Source organism: Leuresthes tenuis, unplaced genomic scaffold (genome assembly GCF_036924035.1).
Source record: "Leuresthes tenuis unplaced genomic scaffold, fLeuTen1.0.hap1 SCAF_6, whole genome shotgun sequence".
In the NCBI taxonomy this organism is placed as follows: domain Eukaryota; kingdom Metazoa; phylum Chordata; class Actinopteri; order Atheriniformes; family Atherinopsidae; genus Leuresthes; species Leuresthes tenuis.
This window is the reverse complement of record NW_027325360.1, coordinates 31,898,823-31,920,878: the sequence shown is the minus strand read 5'-3', so window position 1 is coordinate 31,920,878 and position 22,056 is coordinate 31,898,823. Positions and strand designations below refer to the sequence as shown.

Below are 22,056 nucleotides of genomic sequence, written 5' to 3'. Positions count from 1 at the left end.
GAACACAACCTCTCTCGCTTTTGATGATGTATGGACCGGCATTCTTACCTTTTCTAACACATTTTTCAGCAATTATGGTTGGAGATTCACACCTACTCACAGCCGAACAACTCCGCTCCCGCATTTGATGGTGTATAGTCGGGCATTCTCACCCTTTCTCATCAGCTTTTTGCAAATTATGATCTGACATTCACACCTACTTGCAGTCGAACAGCTCTGCTCCCGATTTTGATTATGTATGGTTGGATATTCGAACCTTTTCTTAACTGCTTTTTACAAACTTTGGTTGGACGTTCACACCTTCTTGTAGCCGAACACATGCACTCCTTCTTTTGATGATGTATGGTTGGGCATTCGCACCTTTTTTTTACCCATTTTTCAGGTATTATGGGTGGACATTCACACCTTCTTGCAGCTGAACACCTCCTCTCCCACTTATGATCATGTGTGGTTTGATTTTCGAAAATTTTCTTTAATGTTTTCTAGCAATTATTGATGGACATGTAGACCTTCTTGCAGCTGAACACCACCTCTCCCGATTTTGATGATGTATGGACCGGCATTTTTACCTTTTCTAACACATTTTTCAGCAATTATGGTTGGAGATTCACACCTACTCACAGCCGAACCACTCCGCTCCCGCATTTGATGGTGTATAGTCGGGCATTCTCACCCTTTCTCATCAGCTTTTTGCAAATTATGATCTGACATTCACACCTACTTCCAGTCGAACAGCTCTGCTCCCGCTTTTGATTATGTTTGGTTAGATATTCGAACCTTTTCTTTACTGCTTTTTACAAACTTTGGTCGGACGTTCACAATATCTTGCAGCCGAACACCTCCGCTTCCGCTTTTGATGGTGTACAGTCGGGAATTTTAACCTTTTCTTACCCGCTTTTTACCAAGTATGGTCGGACATTCACACCTTCGTACAGCGGAACACCTCCGCTCCCTCTATTGATGGTGTATGTTCGGGCATTCAAACCTTTTCTTACCCGCTTTTTCCAAACTATGGTCGGCTATTCACAGCTTCCTCTCCACCATACTTGTATGGTGGGATATTCACACCCACTTGCATCCGAAAACCTCCGCCCCAAATTTTGTTGATATTTAGTCGGACATTCGCACCTTACCCGCATTTTGCAAACTATGGCCTTCTTGCAGCCAAACAACTCTGATCTTAATTTTGATGATGTAAGGTTGGGCATTCAGACCTTGCTTCACCTGCTTTTCACCAAATATAGTCGGACATTCACACCTTCTTGCAGCCGAACACTTCCGCTCCACCTTTTAGTGTTCTATCACACCTTTTTTTTCACCGCATTTTATACATTATGGTTGGAAATTTTCAACCACTTTCATCCGAAGACCTCTCCTCCCGCTTTTGTTAATATATTTGAACTTTAGTTTGACATTCAAACCTTCTTGCAGCTGAACCTCCTCCGCTCCCTGTTTTGATCATATATGGTCTGGCAATACTACCTTTTCTTACCCGTTTGTGAGTAATTATGGCTGGACATTCACACCTACTTGCAGCCGAACACAACCTCTCTCGCTTTTGATGATGTATGGACCGGCATTTTTACCTTTTCTAACACATTTTTCAGCAATTATGGTCGGAGATTCACACCTACTCACAGCCGAACAACTCCGCTCCCGCATTTGATGATGTATAGTCGGGCATTCTCACCCTTTCTCATCAGCTTTTTGCAAATTATGATCTGACATTCACACCTACTTGCAGTCGAACAGCTCTGCTCCCGCTTTTGATTATGTTTGGTTGGATATTCGAACCTTTTCTTAACTTCTTTTTACATATTTTGGTTGGACGTTCACACCTTCTTGTAGCCGAACACTTCCACTCCTGCTTTTGATGATGTATGGTTGGGCATTCGAACCTTTTTTTTGCCCATTTTTCAGGAATTATGGGTGGACATTCACACCTTGCAGCTGAACACCTCCTATCCCACTTATGATCATGTGCGGTTTGATTTTCGAAAAGTTTCTTTCATGTTTTCTAGCAATTATTGATGGACATGTAGACCTTCTTGCAGCTGAACACCTCCGCTCCCGCTTTTGATCATACATTGTCAGGCATTCGCACCTTGTCTTACCCACTTTTTACAAACTTTAGTCGAACAATCACACCTTTTTGCAGCCGAACACCACCTCTACCGCTTTTGATGATGTATGGTCCAGCATTCTTACCTTTTCTAACACATTCTTCAGCAATTATGGTCGGACATTCACACCTACTCAGAGCCGAACACTTCCGCTCCCGCATTTGATGGTCTATAGTCGGGCATTCTAAAGCGGAAAAGACTCATTCTTATGTTTGGTTAGATATTCGAACCTTTTCTTAACTGCTTTTTACAAACTTTGGTCGGACGTTCACAATATCTCTCAGCCGAACACCTCCGCTTCCGCTTTTGATGGTGTATATTCGGGCATACGAACCTTTTCTTACCCGCTTTTTACAAACCAAGGTCGGACTTTCACACCTTCTCTTTGCTGAACAACTCCGCTCCCTCTTTTGATTGTGTACAGTCTGGTAATTTAACCTTTTCTTACCCGCTTTTTACCATCTATGGTCGGACATTCACACCGTCTTACAGCGGAACACCTCCGCTCCCTCTTTTGATGATGTATGGTTAGGCATTCGCACCTTTTCTTACCCATTTTTCAGTAATTATGGGTAGACATTCACACCTTCTTGCAGCTGAACACCTCCTCTCCTGCTTAAGATCATGTGCAGTTTGATATTCGAAAATTTTCTTTCATGTTTTCTAGCAATTATTGATGGACATTCAGACCGTCTTGCAGCTGAACACCTCCGCTCCCACTTTTGATGGTGTATAGTCGGGCTTTCGAGCCTTTTCTTCCCCGGTTTTTACAAATTATGGTTGGACATTCAGACCTTCTTGCAGCCGAAAACCTCCACTCCCTCTTTTGATCATACATTGTCGGGCATTCGCACCTTTTCTTACCCGCTTTTTACAAACCATGGTCGGACTTTCACACCTTCTTACAGCAGAACACCTCCGCTCCCTGTTTTGATTATGTATGGTTTGACATTCGCACCTTCTCTCACCCGCCTTTTACTATGGTCGGCCATTCACAGCTTCCTCTCCACCATACTTGTATGGTGGGATATTCACACCCACTTGCATCCGAAGACCTCCGCCCCCACTTTTGTTGATATTTAGTCGGTCATTCGCACCTTACCCGCTTTTGGCAAACTATGGCCTTCTTGCAGCCAAACACCTCTGATCTCGCTTTTGATGATGTAAGGTTGGGCATTCAGACCTTGCTTCACCTGCTTTTCACCAAATATAGTCGGACATTCACACCTTCTTGCAGCCGAACACTTCCGCTTTTAGTGTTCTATGAGGCATTCACATATTTTTTTTCACCGTATTTTATAGATTATGGTTGGAAATTCTCACCCACTCTCATCCGAAGACCTCTCCTCCCGCTTTTGTTAATATATAGTCGGGCATTCGAACCTTTTCTTACCCGCTTTTTACAAATTATGGTCGAACATTCACACCTACTTGCAGCTGAATACTTCCGCTCCACCTTTTAGGTATGTATGGTTGGCATTTGCACCTCTTTTTATACTGATTGCTGAAGATTAAGTTGTTCTTTCTCAAACTACAAATTTTTTTTAATTGTTGAAACTTGATTTGAAGTGGATAAATAAGGAGGACAAACAGTTTTAAGTCAGGCTGATAGAAGGAATTCATTTTATAGCAAAATCTGTATTTCGTCATATGTCGAGAGATGCTTATTGCTGAAGAAGTTCTTTCTCATCTTTCTCACAAAGCAGTCTTAACTTGGTTTGAGTTAATGAATTCGTTTTATAGGAGAATCCGAATTCGTGCATAACTCATAAAATAGAGCTTATTTTCGGATTCCTGAAGAATGAGTCTGGTTCTTTCTCATAATACAAAGTTTGTTGTTTATTGTTGAAACTTCATCAGAAGTGAAGAAATAAATGAATGCCTATCAACAAGTGTGGGATCTAAACTCTAGTGCTTCCTCTAAAATAATTTCCTTTCTCAATTTAGAAATGTGTGTGTGTAAGTCACAACACCCGTGACACCAAAACGGCTTTCTTTTCTCTACACTCTGCACTATGAGCACACACACCAAATCAGAAAGGCTTTTTTCTCTCTTTTCTACATTATGGACTGTGGGGACACAAAACCGCTCTCTCTCTTTTTTTTTTTTTATCGTGTGCCAGGGCGTTGTCTCACGTATTAGATTATGCTTAAGATACGAATGGGTTTATCAGTCACATCAGAATCCATACATACTGATCCTCCTGTAATAAAATGGTCGGATCTTATCAAACACACTTTGTTTCTTGTGACAATCAAGTCAGCGAAACAGCGTATACACGTCAAGACACTGAATCAAGTTTGCCACAAGAACTCATAAGTTTGGCAGTATTGCTCTGCCGTCAGCAATCATACACCCATTTTATTTTCGTGAGACATGTGCAAGCACCTGTTCATCTACTGTTCTATCACTATGAATTAGTGATCTATTATCAATAAGGATACTTCTACAAGGACTTCTTATGTTGTCAGTTGCTATATATGAATAAGTGGGTAGCTACTGACAAGCATTAAGCATGTCACACAGCCCAAACATATAACATTTCAGGACACACCACACAGTTAACAACCACAGTGAAGCGTGTCAAAGCCCAAACATGTAACATTCAAGAGGACACTTACACAACACATTCAAATCAAACAGGCAGACAACATACAAGAACATATACCCCAGCCGGCATTGCTCCCTGCCTATTTTCGTACAGCACACTATGTGTGCGCACACCTTTATTCACAAACTCTTCAACTTATACTCTTTTACCGAAGCTGCTACAGCTCGATTGGCCGAATACCCTTTGATCCTATTTCAGTGAATTTGACATCTGCCTTACATATAACAGATTAGCGGTTTAGCAGTTTTAATTTAGTTTGAGTGAAGGAATTCATTTTATAGCAAAATCCGAAATCGTGAAGAACTCATGAAAGTAAGCTTATTCTCGGATTCCTGAAACTTTAGATTTGCTCTTTCTTTTACTGCAAAGTACAACGTTGTTTTTTTTGTTTAAATCTTTCTAGACATGGTAAATATTAAGGACAAAGCAGTTTTCACATAGTTTGAGTGAAGGAATTCATTTTATAGATAAAATCCCAAGAGTCTGCTGAGAAAAGAGAGTGAATGCGAAGTAGACTTTAACACGGCTATGGGAGCGAGCCGAGTGTGGGCTAACCGGGAGAATTGCTTGAAAGAAACGCGACACCGAATGAGCGGTCAGAACAAAGCCTCAATACGGGATTCTCGTGGTGTTTTTGTTGCTGCCTTGTCTTTTGCATAGAGTAAAAGACAAGGCAGCCATCGAATAGGGCCCGATTGTTCCTACTTGGTCAGCCGAGGAGCAAGGGGGGGGGGGGGGGGGGGGGGGGGGGGGGGGGCAAGCGTCTCAACCAAGCAAAGCTCACCATGGGGAAGGTGGCTATACCAACTAGCCTGATGCCCTGCTCCCGCAGTGACGGATAATTGTACTCTGGTTTCTCTTCATAACATACAAGTCTTTCGCCTTTTACTAAAGACTTCCGTGGAGAGCAGCACTAATGAGTTGTTTCTATTATTGGCAGGCTTTACCTTTGCGGGTGAAGCCCTTTCTGTCTGTGCAAAAGAAATCTTGCTACTTTGCAGAGTGACTTCTCTGAGTAGAGTCGCCTTACTTGTTGCGACTGTGCCGATGTTCGAAGCTGGAGTGCAAAGTTGTTGCTTGAATGGTGCTTGCTGGAGCATGCGGGAGTGCAAAGTTATACCATTTAAAAGGGCTGAAGAGTGCTCAGTGCAGCGGGTGGGCGGAGGTGCAACGTGACACTCTGGCCACCTATGGCCATAAAAAGAACATTGCTACAAGTGCGCATTGTGCCAGCAAGGGCCCTCGGACCTGAAACAGTGGACAGTTATCGCTTCTCGGCCTTTTGGCTAAGATCAAGTGTAGTATCTGTTCTTATCAGTTTAATATGTCCTCTATACGAGGACAACATATTAAATGGATTTTTAAGAATAGGAGTTGAAAAAGAAGCTTGCTCCGTTCACTCCAAGCCTCGACCCGGTACTGCAGTGCCGCTGGGAACGGTGCGCTCTCCTCTGCTCTTGTGAAAAAGCAAACAGCGGTGCAGGATGGAAGTTTCAGGGAGCCCAAGATGAAACTTTCTTTTAATCTGCTGAGAAAAGAGAGTGAATGCGAAGTGGACTTTAACACGGCTCTGGGAGCCGTCTCAACCAAGCAAAGCTCACCAAGTAGGAACAATCGGGCCCTTTTCGATGGCTGCAACACCTGAAAGAGATATTGATGCGAGACCCGATCAAATGCTTTTTCAAAGTCTAAATTTAAGATGACAAGCCGGGTGTTTCTGTCTCTAGCGTAATCAATGATGTCTCGAATCAGTACGAGGCTGTCGGTGAGTTGTCTCCCTGAGATGGCACAAGTTTGGTCTGGGTGAATTACCTCCTCTAAAACAGAGGACATCCGTGTCGCTAAAACCTTGCTAAAAAGTTTACAGTCAAAGTTTAAAAGTGTGATGGGCCTCCAATTCTTTAGGTCAGTCTTATCATTTTTTTTATAAAGTAGAGTCACTATTCCCACTCTAAAACTGTCAGGCAGTCGGTCGAGTTTTTCAAAATCTTTAAAAACATCTAAAATGTCTGATGATAAAAGGTCCCAATAGGTCAGATAGAATTCTGCAGGAAGCCCGTCTAAACCCGGAGCTCGACTTCTCTTAAAACCTGTTAGGCATTTTTTTAACTCTAAAGCAGTAAAATTCTGTGTCAAGTGTGCATTCTCTTTTACGGTTTTGTCAACGAATTTTAAGATTTCTGCCGATGTTTCCAAGTGCACTGGTTTCTCTTTGTACATGTTACTATAAAAGGTATGTACAGTTTCAATCATCTCTTGTGTGGATTTTGTTAAAAACCCATCTTCTCTTTTTAGATTTTGAATACACTCCTTTTTATTTATAACTTTCTTTATTTTTCACCTTCCTCAATTTCCTGCTCCCTGCTTCTTACAAAAATTCCTTTACTCTTTATTTCTGCTGAAACTGACATTTCCTTTTTGACATCTTTGATTTCTTCTTTAAAGTCTATGCCACACTGATTTAGTTTAAAGTAGCGCTGTAAGCGTTTATGTAGTCCCATCATACATCTATTCTCTTTCCTTTTTTTACGTTTACCTTGCTGTTTAAAAAAAGTCTGGGTCGTTTCCTTCACCATTTCCCACCATTGTGCATGTGTTTCGTAGAGGTCTTGAAGGGTCTGCCACTCTTTATAACATTCCCTGTACTGACTGACTATGATTTCATCCTCCAACAGGGAACAGTTGAGTTTCCACAGACCACTTCCTACCGTCACACCAGAAGGGGGTGAAAGGGTGCAGGAGAGCATAAGGTGGTCTGAAAAGAAAACAGGGGTTAATCTAACATCAGTGGGTGGGCAATCTCTAGTAAAGAAATAATCAATGCGAGAGGCTCTGGTGCCATCATGACTAAACCAGGTGAAGCCCTCCTCTCTGGGATGCATGGTTTTAAAACAGTCAGTAAGCTTAAAATCCCTGCATATGCCCTGAAGTAAAATCGAAGTCTTATCCACTTTAAAATCTACCCCTGCTCTTTTTCTATCTTTCCTGCTCAAGATACAGTTAAAACCCCCTCCTACAACTAAAGGTACTTGCCCTAGCATGTAAAGCTGTATATCTTCTAAAAGGTCATACCTTTCATTTTTTCCATTGAAACCATAAATATTTAAGAGGTTAAAGTCTTGCCCCATAAAATTCAAGTGTGCTAAAAGTGCCCGTCCGTCTCTCACCACTGTGCTACCTTTCACCAGAACATGCAGATTTTTAATTAGAATGGCCACACCATCATTTTTATTTTGATTTGAGCCACTCCATATCGATAAATGGGGCCACATTTCCTCCCATTGTCTATGGTTTTTTAAAAAAGGTAGTCCACATTCTTGTATTAAAAACACATCTGATTTTATGGAGTCTAAGAAGGATAAAATACTCTGGGCTCTTGTCTTTGATTTCACACTTCTCACATTTAGTGTTGAGAAGGTGAGAACCATTAAAAGCATAAAGGAAAGTAGGTATGTCATTTTCGTTTTTCTAAGTTATCAAAACAAATTACACACAGGTTATTTCTTGGGAAACTAGCTCTTCCTTCATTTCTTTAGGTGAAAAGTGAGTAGGGTGATCTATATTTCCTTTTCGGACTCTCGGTGTTGGCCTCTGACGCAATGTTGCATTTAACTTTGAGTCCCTGGGGGTTGATTGCAGAGCTGAAGTTAAAAAGGAGACCTCATTTGGTGAGTCGGAGGGGAAGACTCTAGGTTCTTCCACTGAAGAACTGTCTGAAAGGGACCTAACCCTTCCCCTCTTCTCTGATACCACTGGGGAATCAGAGGCTCAGATGCCGTCCTCTTCGGCTGTTGACCTTCAGGGAGGTGAGTATCTTCACTAGACTCACCTGTCTGCTCTTCCTCCTCATTTAGCGTAGCTCCACCCTCTGCCTGTGAATTCTCACAGACTTCAACAGTGAGTGGTGAGGCCTCTACAGACCCCTCCCCTTTTTGCTCCTCACTTCCAATCCAAGCTTTTGGCGGGAAGTTTGAATTTATTGGGTCAACCTCTTCACTTTGTTCACCAACTGCCACCTTTGGTCCTTCTCTTTGTTGGCTTGACTGTGGCTTTACCGTCTTTAATTTGTTGGCAAAAGATTTAGGGCAATCTCTGAAGAGGTGATTTAATTCTCCACAGAGATTACATTTCCTGCCATTTGGACACTCTCCAAAAGTTTGCCCAATTTCTCTGCTCTTCCCACATAACACCTTGGTACAAGCCTCAACCAGGTGCCCATGCTCACCACACTTGCGGCAGAACTTGGGCTGCCCCTGGTAGTGGATGTAACCTCGGTTTTCAAGGTGGCCAGAGTGTCGCCCACCCGCTGCACTGAGCACTCTTCAGCCCTTTTAAATGGTATAACTTTGCACTCCCGCACGCTCCAGCAAGCACCATTCAAGCAACAACTTTGCATTCCAGCTTCGAACATCGGCACAGTCGCAACAAGTAAGGCGACTCTACTCAGAGAAGTCACTCTGCACAGTAAGAAGATTTCTTTTGCACAGACAGAAAGGGCTTCACCCGCAAAGGTAAAGCCTGCCAAAAATAGAAACAACTCATTAGTGCTGCTCTCCACAGAAATCTTTAGTAAAAGGCGAAAGACTTGTACGTTATGAAGAGAAACCAGAGTACGATTATCCGTCACTGCGGGAGCAGGGCATCAGGCTAGTTGGCATAGCCACCTTCCCCATGGTGAGCTTTGCTTGGTTGAGACGCTTGCTCCCCCCCCCCCCCCCCCCCTTGCTCCTCGGCTGACCAACCAGGAACAATCGGGCCCTATTCGATGGCTGCCTTGTCTTTTACTCTGTGCAAAAGACAAGGCAGCAACAAAAACACCACGAGAATCCCGTATTGAGGCTTTGTTCTCATCGCTCATTCGGTGTCGCGTTTCTTTCAAGCAATTCTCCCGGTTAGCCCACACTCGGCTCGCTCCCATAGCCGTGTTAAAGTCTACTTCGCATTCACTCTCTTTTCTCAGCAGACTCTTGGGATTTTATCTATAAAATGAATTCCTTCACTCAAACTATGTGAAAACTGCTTTGTCCTTAATATTTACCATGTCTAGAAAGATTTAAACAAAAAAAACAACGTTGTACTTTGCAGTAAAAGAAAGAGAAAATCTAAAGTTTCAGGAATCCGAGAATAAGCTTACTTTCATGAGTTCTTCACGATTTCGGATTTTGCTATAAAATGAATTCCTTCACTCAAACTAAATTAAAACTGCTAAACCGCTAATCTGTTATATGTAAGGCAGATGTCAAATTCACCGAAATAGGATCAAAGGGTATTCGGCCAATCGAGCTGTAGCAGCTTCGGTAAAAGAGTATAAGTTGAAGAGTTTGTGAATAAAGGTGTGCGCACACATAGTGTGCTGTACGAAAATAGGCAGGGAGCAATGCCGGCTGGGGTATATGTTCTTGTATGTTGTCTGACTGTTTGATTTGAATGTGTTGTGTAAGTGTCCTGTTGAATGTTACATGTTTGGGCTTTGACACGCTTCACTGTGGTTGTTAACTGTGTGGTGTGTCCTGAAATGTTATATGTTAGGGTTGTGAAATGCTTGTCAGTAGCTACCCACTTATTCATATATAGCAACTGACAACATAAGAAGTCTGGACATACTTTGATAGTAGTTGTAGAAGTATCCTTATTGATAATAGATCACTAATTCATAGTGATAGAACAGTAGATGAACAGGTGCTTGCACATGTCTCACGAAAATAAAATGGGTGTATGATTGCTGACGGCAGAGCAATACTGCCAAACTTATGAGTTCTTGTGGCAAACTTGATTCAGTGTCTTGACGTGTATACGCTGTTTCGCTGACTTGATTGTCACACGAAACAAAGTGTGTTTGATAAGATCCGACCATTTTATTACGGGAGGATCAGTATGTATGGATTCTGATGTGACTGATAAACCCATTCGTATCTTAAGCATAATCTAATACGTGAGACAACGCCCTGGCACACGATAAAAAAAAAAAAGAGAGAGAGCGGTTTTGTGTCCCCACAGTCCATAATGTAGAAAAGAGAGAAAAAAGCCTTTCTGATTTGGTGTGTGTGCTCATAGTGCAGAGTGTAGAGAAAAGAAAGCCGTTTTGGTGTCACGGGTGTTGTGACTTACACACACACATTTCTAAATTGAGAAAGGAAATTATTTTAGAGGAAGCACTAGAGTTTAGATCCCACATTTGTTGATAGGCATTCATTTATTTCTTCACTTCTGATGAAGTTTCAACAATAAACAACAAACTTTGTATTATGAGAAAGAACCAGACTCATTCTTCAGGAATCCGAAAATAAGCTCTATTTTATGAGTTATGCACGAATTCGGATTCTCCTATAAAACGAATTCATTAACTCAAACCAAGTTAAGACTGCTTTGTCCTTCATATTTATTCATGTCTAATCAAGTTTCAACGATAAACAACGTTGTACTTTGTAGAATGAGAAAGAACTTCTTCAGCAATAAGCATCTCTCGACATATGACGAAATACAGATTTTGCTATAAAATTAATTCCTTCTATCAGCCTGACTTAAAACTGTTTGTCCTCCTTATTTATCCACTTCAAATCAAGTTTCAACAATTAAAAAAAATTTGTAGTTTGAGAAAGAACAACTTAATCTTCAGCAATCAGTATAAAAAGAGGTGCAAATGCCAACCATACATACCTAAAAGGTGGAGCGGAAGTATTCAGCTGCAAGTAGGAGTGAATGTTCGACCATAATTTGTAAAAAGCGGGTAAGAAAAGGTTCGAATGCCCGACTATATATTAACAAAAGCGGGAGGAGAGGTCTTCGGATGAGAGTGGGTGAGAATTTCCAACCATAATCTATAAAATACGGTGAAAAAAAATATGTGAATGCCTCATAGAACACTAAAAGCGGAAGCGTTTGGCTGCAAGAAGGTGTGAATGTCCGACTATATTTGGTGAAAAGCAGGTGAAGCAAGGTCTGAATGCCCAACCTTACATCATCAAAAGCGAGATCAGAGGTGTTCGGCTGCAAGAAGGCCATAGTTTGCCAAAAGCGGGTAAGGTGCGAATGACCGACTAAATATCAACAAAAGTGGGGGCGGAGGTCTTCGGATGGAAGTGGGTGTGAATATCCCACCATACAAGTATGGTGGAGAGGAAGCTGTGAATGGCCGACCATAGTAAAAGGCGGGTGAGAGAAGGTGCGAATGTCAAACCATACATAATCAAAACAGGGAGCGGAGGTGTTCTGCTGTAAGAAGGTGTGAATGTCCAACCATAGTTGGTAAAAAGCGGGTAAGAAAAGGTTAAAATACCCGACTGTACACAATCAATAGCGGGAGCGGAGTTGTTCGGCTACTAAAAGGTGTGAAAGTCCGACCATGGTTTGTAAAAAGCGGGTAAGAAAAGGTGCGAATGCCCGACAATGTATGATCAAAAGAGGGAGTGGAGGTTTTCGGCTGCAAGAAGGTCTGAATGTCCAACCATAATTTGTAAAAACCGGGGAAGAAAAGGCTCGAAAGCCCGACTATACACCATCAAAAGTGGGAGCGGAGGTGTTCAGCTGCAAGACGGTCGGAATGTCCATCAATAATTGCTAGAAAACATGAAAGAAAATCTTCGAATATCAAACTGCACATGATCATAAGCGGGAGAGGAGGTGTTCAGCTGCAAGAAGGTGTGAATGTCTACCCATAATTACTGAAAAATGGGTAAGAAAAGGTGCGAATGCCTAACCATACATCATCAAAAGAGGGAGCGGAGGTGTTCCGCTGTAAGACGGTGTGAATGTCCGACCATAGATGGTAAAAAGCGGGTAAGAAAAGGTTAAATTACCCGACTGTACACAATCAAAAGAGGGAGCGGAGTTGTTCAGCTAAGAGAAGGTGTGAAAGTCCGACCTTGGTTTGTAAAAAGCGGGTAAGAAAAGGTTCGTATGCCCGAATATACACCATCAAAAGCGGAAGCGGAGGTGTTCGGCTGCAAGCAAGATATTGTGAACGTCCGACCAAAGTTTGTAAAAAGCAGTTAAGAAAAGGTTCGAATATCTAACCAAACATAATCAAAAGCGGGAGCAGAGCTGTTCGACTGGAAGTAGGTGTGAATGTCAGATCATAATTTGCAAAAAGCTGATGAGAAAGGGTGAGAATGCCCGACTATACACCATCAAATACGGTAGCGGAGTTGTTCGGCTGTGAGTAGGTGTGAATCTCCAACCATAATTGCTGAAAAATGTGTTAGAAAAGGTAAAAATGCCGGTCCATACATAATCAAAATCGGGAGAGGTGGTGTTCAGCTGCAAGAAGGTCTAAATGTCCATCAATAATTGCTAGAAAACATGAAAGAAAATTTTCGAAAATCAAACCACACATGATCATAAGTGGGAGAGGAGGTGTTCAGCTGCAAGAAGGTGTGAATGTCCACCCATAATACCTGAAAAATGGGTAAAAAAAAGGTGCGAATGCCCAACCATACATCATCAAAAGCAGGAGTGCATGTGTTCGGCTACAAGAAGGTGTGAACGTCCAACCAAAGTTTGTAAAAAGCAGTTAAGAAAAGGTTCGAATATCCAACCATACATAATCAAAAGTGGGAGCAGAGCTGTTCGACTGCAAATAGGGGTGAATGTCAGATCATAATTTGGAAAAAGCTGATGAGAAAGGGTGAGAATGCCCGACTATACACCATCAAATGCGGGAGCGGAGTTGTTCGGCTGTGAGTAGGTGTGAATCTCCGACCATAATTGCTGAAAAATGTGTTAGAAAAGGTAAGAATGCCGGTCCATACATCATCAAAAGCGAGAGAGGTTGTGTTCGGCTGCAAGTAGGTGTGAATGTCCAGCCATAATTACTCACAAACGGGTAAGAAAAGGTAGTATTGCCAGACCATATATGATCAAAACAGGGAGCGGAGGTGGTTCAGCTGCAAGAAGGTTTGAATGTCCGACTAAAGTTCAAATATATTAACAAAAGCGGGAGGAGAGGTCTTCGGATGAGAGTGGTTGAAAATTTCCAACCATAATGTATAAAATGCGGTGAAAAAAAGGTGTGATAGAACACTAAAAGGTGGAGCGGAAGTGTTCGGCTGCAAGAAGGTGTGAATGTCCGACTATATTTGGTGAAAAGCAGGTGAAGCAAGGTCTGAATGCCCAACCTTACATCATCAAAAGCGAGATCAGAGGTGTTTGGCTGCAAGAAGGCCATAGTTTGCCAAAAGCGGGTAAGGTGCGAATGTCCGACTAAATATCAACAAAATTTGGGGCGGAGGTCTTCGGATGCAAGTGGGTGTGAATGTCCGACTATATTTGGTGAAAAGCAGGTGAAGCAAGGTCTGAATGCCCAACCTTACATAATCAAAAGCGAGATCAGAGGTGTTTGGCTGCAAGAAGGCCATAGTTTGCCAAAAGCGGGTAAGGTGCGAATGACCGACTAAATATCAACAAAAGTGGGGGCGGAGGTCTTCGGATGCAGGTGGGTGTGAATATCCCACCATACAAGTATGGTGGAGAGGAAGCTGTGAATGGCCGACCATAGTAAAAGGCGAGTGAGAGAAGGTGCGAATGTCAAACCTTACATAATCAAAACAGGGAGCGGAGGTGTTCTGCTGTAAGAAGGTGTGAATGTCCAACCATAGTTGGTAAAAAGCGGGTAAGAAAAGGTTAAAATACCCGACTGTACACAATCAATAGCGGGAGCGGATTAGTTCGGCTACTAAAAGGTGTGAAAGTCCGACCATGGTTTGTAAAAAGCGGGTAAGAAAAGGTGCGAATGCCCGACAATGTATGATCAAAAGAGGGAGTGGAGGTTTTCGGCTGCAAGAAGGTCTGAATGTCCAACCATAATTTGTAAAAACCGGGGAGGAAAAGGCTCGAAAGCCCGACTATACACAATCAAAAGTGGGAGCGGAGGTGTTCAGCTGCAAGACGGTCTGAATGTCCATCAATAATTGCTAGAAAACATGAAAGAAAATTTTTGAATATCAAACTGCACATGATCATAAGCGGGAGAGGAGGTGTTCAGCTGCAAGAAGGTGTGAATGTCTACCCATAATTACTGAAAAATGGGTAAGAAAAGGTGCGAATGCCTAACCATACATCATCAAAAGAGGGAGCGGAGGTGTTCCGCTGTAAGACGGTGTGAATGTCCGACCATAGATGGTAAAAAGCGGGTAAGAAAAGGTTAAATTACCCGACTGTACACAATCAAAAGAGGGAGCGGAGTTGTTCAGCAAAGAGAAGGTGTGAAAGTCCGACCTTGGTTTGTAAAAAGCGGGTAAGAAAAGGTTCGTATGCCCGAATATACACCATCAAAAGCGGAAGCGGAGGTGTTCGGCTGCAAGATATTGTGAACGTCCGACCAAAGTTTGTAAAAAGCAGTTAAGAAAAGGTTCAAATATCTAACCAAACATAATCAAAAGCGGGAGCAGAGCAGTTCGACTGGAAGTAGGTGTGAATGTCAGATCATAATTTGCAAAAAGCTGATGAGAAAGGGTGAGAATGCCCGACTATACACCATCAAATGCGGTAGCGGAGTTATTTGGCTGTGAGTAGGTGTGAATCTCCAACCATAATTGCTGAAAAATGTGTTAGAAAAGGTAAAAATGCCGGTCCATACATCATCAAAATCGGGAGAGGTGGTGTTCAGCTGCAAGAAGGTCTAAATGTCCATCAATAATTGCTAGAAAACATGAAAGAAAATTTTCGAAAATCAAACCACACATGATCATAAGTGGGAGAGGAGGTGTTCAGCTGCAAGAAGGTGTGAATGTCCACCCATAATACCTGAAAAATGGGTAAAAAAAAGGTGCGAATGCCCAACCATACATCATCAAAAGCAGGAGTGCATGTGTTCGGCTACAAGGTGTGAACGTCCAACCAAAGTTTGTAAAAAGCAGTTAAGAAAAGGTTCGAATATCCAACCAAACATAATCAAAAGCGGGAGCAGAGCTTTTCGACGGCAAGTAGGTGTGAATGTCAGATCATAATTTGCAAAAAGCTGATGAGATAGGGTGAGAATGCCCGACTATACACCATCAAATGCGGGAGCGGAGTTGTTCGGCTGTGAGTAGGTGTGAATCTCCGACCATAATTGCTGAAAAATGTGTTAGAAAAGGTAAGAATGCCGGTCCATACATCATCATTGAGCGAGAGAGGTTGTGTTCGGCTGCAAGTAGGTGTGACTGTTCGACTAAAGTTTGTAAAAAGTGGGTAAGACAAGGTGCGAATGCCTGACAATGTATGATCATAAGCGGGAGCGGAGGTGTTCAGCTGCAAGAAGGTCTACATGTCCATCAATAATTGCTAGAAAACATGAAAGAAACTTTTCGAAAATCAAACCACACATGATCATAAGTGGGATAGGAGGTGTTCAGCTGCAAGGTGTGAATGTCCACCCATAATTCCTGAAAAATGGGCAAAAAAAAGGTGTGAATGCCCAACCATACATCATCAAAAGCAGGAGTGGAAGTGTTCGGCTACAAGAAGGTGTGAACGTCCAACCAAAATATGTAAAAAGCAGTTAAGAAAAGGTTCGAATATCCAACCATACATAATCAAAAGCGGGAGCAGAGCTTTTCGACTGCAAGTAGGTGTGAATGTCAGATCATAATTTGCAAAAAGCTGATGAGAAAGGGTGAGAATGCCCGACTATACATCATCAAAGGCGGGAGCGGAGTTGTTCGGCTGTGATTAGGTGTGAATCTCCGACCATAATTGCTGAAAAATGTGTTAGAAAAGGTAAAAATGCCGGTCCATACATCATCAAAAGTGAGAGAGGTTGTGTTCGGCTGCAAGTAGGTGTGAATGTCCAGCCATAATTACTCACAAACGGGTAAGAAAAGGTAGTATTGCCAGACCATATATGATCAAAACAGGGAGCGGAGGTGGTTCAGCTGCAAGAAGGTTTGAATGTCCGACTAAAGTTAAAATATATTAAAGAAAGCGGGAGGAGAGGTCTTCGGATGAGAGTGGTTGAAAATTTCCGACCATAATGTATAAAATGCGGTGAAAAAAAGGTGTGATAGAACACTAAAAGGTGGAGCGGAAGTGTTCGGCTGCAAGAAGGTGTGAATGTCCGACTATATTTGGTGAAAAGCAGGTGAAGCAAGGTCTGAATGCCCAACCTTACATCATCAAAAGCGAGATCAGAGGTGTTTGGCTGCAAGAAGGCCATAGTTTGCCAAAAGCGGGTAAGGTGCGAATGTCATACTAAATATCAACAAAATTTGGGGCAGAGGTCTTCGGATGCAAGTGGGTGTGAATATCCAACCATACAAGTATGGTGGAGAGGAAGCTGTGAATAGCCGACCATAGTTTGGAAAAAGCGGGTAAGAAAAGGTTTGAATACCCGAACATACACCATCAAAAGAGGGAGCGGAGGTGTTCCGCTGTACGAAGGTGTGAATGTCCGACCATAGTTGGTAAGAAGCGGGTAAGAAAAGGTTAAAATACCCGACTGTACACAATCAATAGCGGGAGCGGATGTGTTCGGCTACAAGAAGGTGTGACAGTCCGACCATGGTTTGTAAAAAGCGGGTAAGAAAAGGTGCGAATGTCCGACAATGTATGATCAAAAGAGAGAGCGGAGGTTTTCGGATATAAGAAGGTTTGAATATCCTACCATAGTTTGTAAAAAGCGGGTAAGAAAAGGTTCGAATGCCCGACTATACACCATCAAAAGCGGGAGCAGAGGTGTTCCGCTGTAAGACGGTGTGAATGTCCGACCATAGTTGGTAAAAAGCGGGTAAGAAAAGGTTAAAATACCCGACTTTACACAATCAATAGCGGGAGCGGAGTTGTTCGGCTACAAGAAGGTGTGAAAGTCCGACCATGGTTTGTAAAAACCGGGAAGAAAAGGCTTGAAAGCCCGACTATACACCATCAAAAAGAAGGTTTGAATGTCCATCAATAATTGCTTTAAAACAAGAAAGTAAATTTTCGAACATCAAACCGTACATGATCATAAGCGGGAGAGGAGGTGTTCCGCTCTAAGACGGTGTGAATGTCCGACAATAGTTGGTAAAAAGCGGTAAGAAAAGGTTAAAATACCCGACTGTACACAATCAATAGCGGGAGCGGAGTTTTTCGGCTACTAAAAGGTGTGAAAGTCCGATCCTGGTTTGTAAAAAGCGGGTAAGAAAAGGTTCGAATGCCCGAACATACACCATCAAAAGAGGGAGCGGAGGTGTTCGGCTGTAAGACGGTGTGAATGTCCGATCATAGTTGGTAAAAAGCGGGTAAGAAAAGGTTAAAATACCCGACTGTACACAATCAAAAGAGGGAGCGGAGTTGTTCAGCTAAGAGAAGGTGTGAAAGTCCGACCATGGTTTGTAAAAAGCGGGTAAGAAAAGGTTCGTATGCCCGAAAATACACTATCAAAACCGGAAGCGTAGGTGTTCGGCTGCAAGAAGGTGTGAACGTCCGACCAAAGTTTGTAAAAAAGCAGTTAAGAAAAGGTTCGAATATCTAACCAAACATAATCAAAAGCGGATGAGAAGGTGTTCGACTGCAAGTAGGTGTGAATGTCAGAGAATAATTTGCAAAAAGCTGATGAGAAAGGGTGAGAAATCCCGACTATACACCATCAAATGCGGTAGCGGAGTTGTTCTGCTGTGAGTAGGTGTGATTCTCCAACCATAATTGCTGAAAAATGTGTTAGAAAAGGTAAGAATGCCTGTCCATACATCATCAAAAGCGGGAGAGGTGGTGTTCGGCTGCAAGTAGGTGTGAATGTCCATTAATAATTGCTTTAAAACATGAAAGAAAATTTTCGAATATCAAACCTTACATGATCATTAGCAGGAGAGGAGGTGTTCAGCTGCAAGAAGGTGTGAATGTCCAGCCATAATTACTCACAAATGGGTAAGAAAAGGTACTATTGCCAGACCATATATGATCAAAACAGGGAGCGGAGGTGGTTCAGCTGCAAGAAGGTTTGAATGTCCGACTAAAGTTTGTAAAAAGCGGGTAAGACAAGGTGTGAATGCCCAACAATGTATGATCAAAAGAGGAGCGGAGGTTTTCGGCTGCAAGAAGGTCTGAATGCCCACCCATAATTACTGAAAAATGGGTAAGAAAAGGTGCGAAAGCCCAACCGCACATGATCATAAGTGGATGAGAAGGTGTTCGACTGCAAGTAGGTGTGAATGTAAGATCATAATTTGTAAAAAGCGGGTAAGAAAAGGTAAGAATGCCCAACCATAAATTATCAAAAGCGGCAGCAGAGTTTTGGCTGGTATTTATCAATGTCTAGATAGATTTCAACAAAAAACAACGTTGTACTTTGCAGTAAAAGAAAGTGCAAATCAAAAGTTTTAGGAATCCGAGAATAAGCTTATTTTCATGAGTTCTGCACGATTTCGGATTTTATGTATAAAATGAATTTCTTCACGCAAACTAAGTTAACACTGCTTTGTCCTTCATATGTACCCATTTCTACATATATTTCAAGCATAAACTTCCTCATATTACCCTGAATGAGAAAGAGCCACACTTGTGATTAAGCCATACCTCCCTTTTGAGGAGTTCTGCATGATTTGGGATTTTATCTATAAAATTAATTCCTTCACTCAAACTATGTTAAAACGGCTTTTACCTTCATATTTATCAATGTCTCGATAGATTTAAACAAAAAAACAACGTTGTACTTTGCAATAAAAGAAAGAGCAAATCAAAAGTTTTAGGAATCCGAGAATAAGCTTATTTTCATGAGTTCTGCACGATTTCGGATTTTATGTATAAAATGAATTCATTCACTCAAACCAAGTTAAAACTGCTTTTTCCTTCATATTTATCAATGTCTAGATCGACTTCAACAAAGAACAACATTGTATTTTGCAGTAGAAGAAAGAGCAAAACTGAAGGATCAGGAATCCGAGAATAAGCTTCTTTTCATACGTTCTGCATGATTTGGGATTTTATGTATAAAATGAATTCCTTCACTCTAAGTTAACACTGCTTTGTCCTTCATATGTACCCATTTCTACATATATTTCAAGCATAAACTTCCTCATACTACCCTGAATGAGAAAGAACCACACTTGTGATTAAGCCATACGCCCCTTTTGAGGAGTTCTGCATGATTTGGGATTTTATCTATAAAATCAATTCCTTCACTCAAACTATGTTAAAACGGCTTTTACCTTCATATTTATCAATGTCTCGAAAGATTTAAACAAAAAAACAACGTTGTACTTTGCAGTAAAAGAAAGAGCCAATCAAAAGTTTTAGGAATCCGAGAATAAGCTTATTTTCATGAGTTCTGCACGATTTCGGATTTTATGTATAAAATGAATTCATTCACTCAAACCAAGTTAAAACTGCTTTTTCCTTGATATTTATCAATGTCTAGATCGACTTCAACAAAGAACAACATTGTATTTTGCAGTAGAAGAAAGAGCGAAGGATCAGGAATCAGGATCAGGAATCCGAGAATAAGCTTATTTTCTTATGGGCAAGTGGGAACTGCTTTGTCCTTCATATTTATCAATGTGTAGATGGATTTCAACTTCTTCTACTGCAAAGTCCAATGTTTTTCTTTGTTGAAGTCGATCTAGACATTGATGAATATGGAAGGACAAAGCAGTTTTAACTTGGTTTGAGCAAAGCAATTCATTTTATAGCAAAATCCGAAATCGTGCAGAACTCATGAAAGCAGGCTTATACTCGGATTCCTGAAACTTAAGATTTGCTCTTTCTTTTACTGCAAAGTACAACGTTGTTTTTTTGTTTAAATATGTGTAGACATGGTAAATATGAAGGACAAATCAGTTTTAACATAGTTTGAGTGAAGTAATGCATTTTATAAGCAAAATCCCAAATCATGCGGAACTCACGAAATGCTTTTTCTCGCTTTTCACTGCTTTTTACAAACTTTGGTTGGACGTTCACACCTTCTTGCATCCGAACACCTCCGCTTCCGCTTTTGATGATGTATATTCGGTTATTCGAATCTTTTATTACCCGCTTTTTACAAACCATTGTCGGACTTTCACACCTTCTTGCAGCTGAACACCACCTCTCCCGCTTTTGATGATGTATGGTCCAGTATTCTTACCTTTTCTAACACATTTTTCAGCAATTATGGTCGGACATTCACACCTACTCACAGCTGGACACCTCCGCTCCCGCTTTTGATCATACAATGTCGGGACATCGCTCCTTGTCTTACCAGCTTTTTACAAACTTTAGTCGAACATTCACACCTTCTTGCAGCTGAACACCTCCGCTCCCGCTTTTGATGATGTATAGTCGGGCTTTCGAGCCTTTTCTTACCCGCTTTTTACAAACTATAGTCAGACATTCACACCTTGCAGCTGAACCTCCGCTCCCTGTTTTGATCATGTATGGTCTGGCAATACTACCTTTTCTTCCCCGTTTGTGAGTAATTATGGCTGGACATTCACACCTACTTGCAGTCGAACTGCTCTGCTACCGCTTTTGATTATGTTTGGTTTGGATATTCGAACCTTTTCTTAACTGCTTTTTACAAACCATGGTCGGACTTTCACACCTTCTTGTAGCCGAACAACTCCGCTCCCGCTTTTGATTGTGTACAGTCGGGTATTTTAACCTTTTCTTACCCGCTTTTTACCAACTATGGTCGGACATTCACACCGTCTTACAGCGGAACACCTCCACTCCCGCTTTTTATGGTGTATAGTCGGGCATTCGAACCTTTTCTTACCCGCTATTTACAAACTATGGTACGACATTCAAACCTTCGTGTATCCAAAAACTCCGCTCTCTCTTTTGATCATACATTGTCGGACATTCGCACCTTTTCTTACCCGCTTTTTACAAACCATGGTCGGACTGTCACACCTTCTTGTAACCGAACACATCCGCTCCCGCTATTGATTGTGTACAGTCGGGAATTTTAACCTTTTCTTACCCGCTTTTTACCAAGTATGGTCGGACATTCACACCTTCGTACAGCGGAACACCTCCGCTCCCTCTTTTGATGGTGTATGTTCGGGCATTCATACCTTTTCTTACCCGCTTTTTACAAACCATGGTTGGACTTTCACACCTTCTTGTAGCCGAACAACTCCGCTCCCGCTATTGATTGTGTACAGTCGGGTATTTTAACTTTTCTTACCCGCTTTTTACCAACTATGGTCGGACATTCACACCGTCTTACAGCGGAACACCTCCGCTCCCGCTTTTTATGGTGTATAGTCGGGCATTCGAACCTTTTCTTACCCGCTATTTACAAACTATGGTAGGACATTCAAACCTTCGTGTATCCGAAAACCTCCGCTCTCTCTTTTGATCATACATTGTCGGACATTCGCACCTTTTCTTACCCGCTTTTTACAAACCATGGTCGGACTGTCACACCTTCTTGTAGCCGAACACATCCA

General features: G+C 41.9%; 3 non-coding genes across 3 annotated transcripts; 2 read left to right on the top strand and 1 right to left on the bottom strand.

Moving 5' to 3' along the window:
- The first annotated feature begins 5,579 nt into the window (after nt 1–5,579).
- On the top strand, nt 5,580–5,693 carry LOC140310579 (U5 spliceosomal RNA). The gene has a single exon (XR_011916635.1). It is a non-coding gene; the product is annotated as a U5 spliceosomal RNA (small nuclear RNA).
- A 308-nt stretch (nt 5,694–6,001) lies between these two features.
- On the top strand, nt 6,002–6,185 carry LOC140310442 (U2 spliceosomal RNA). The gene has a single exon (XR_011916512.1). It is a non-coding gene; the product is annotated as a U2 spliceosomal RNA (small nuclear RNA).
- A 3,050-nt stretch (nt 6,186–9,235) lies between these two features.
- LOC140310672 (U5 spliceosomal RNA) lies at nt 9,236–9,349 on the bottom strand. Its single transcript, XR_011916720.1, has one exon. It is a non-coding gene; the product is annotated as a U5 spliceosomal RNA (small nuclear RNA).
- Nucleotides 9,350–22,056: the final 12,707 nt, after the last annotated feature.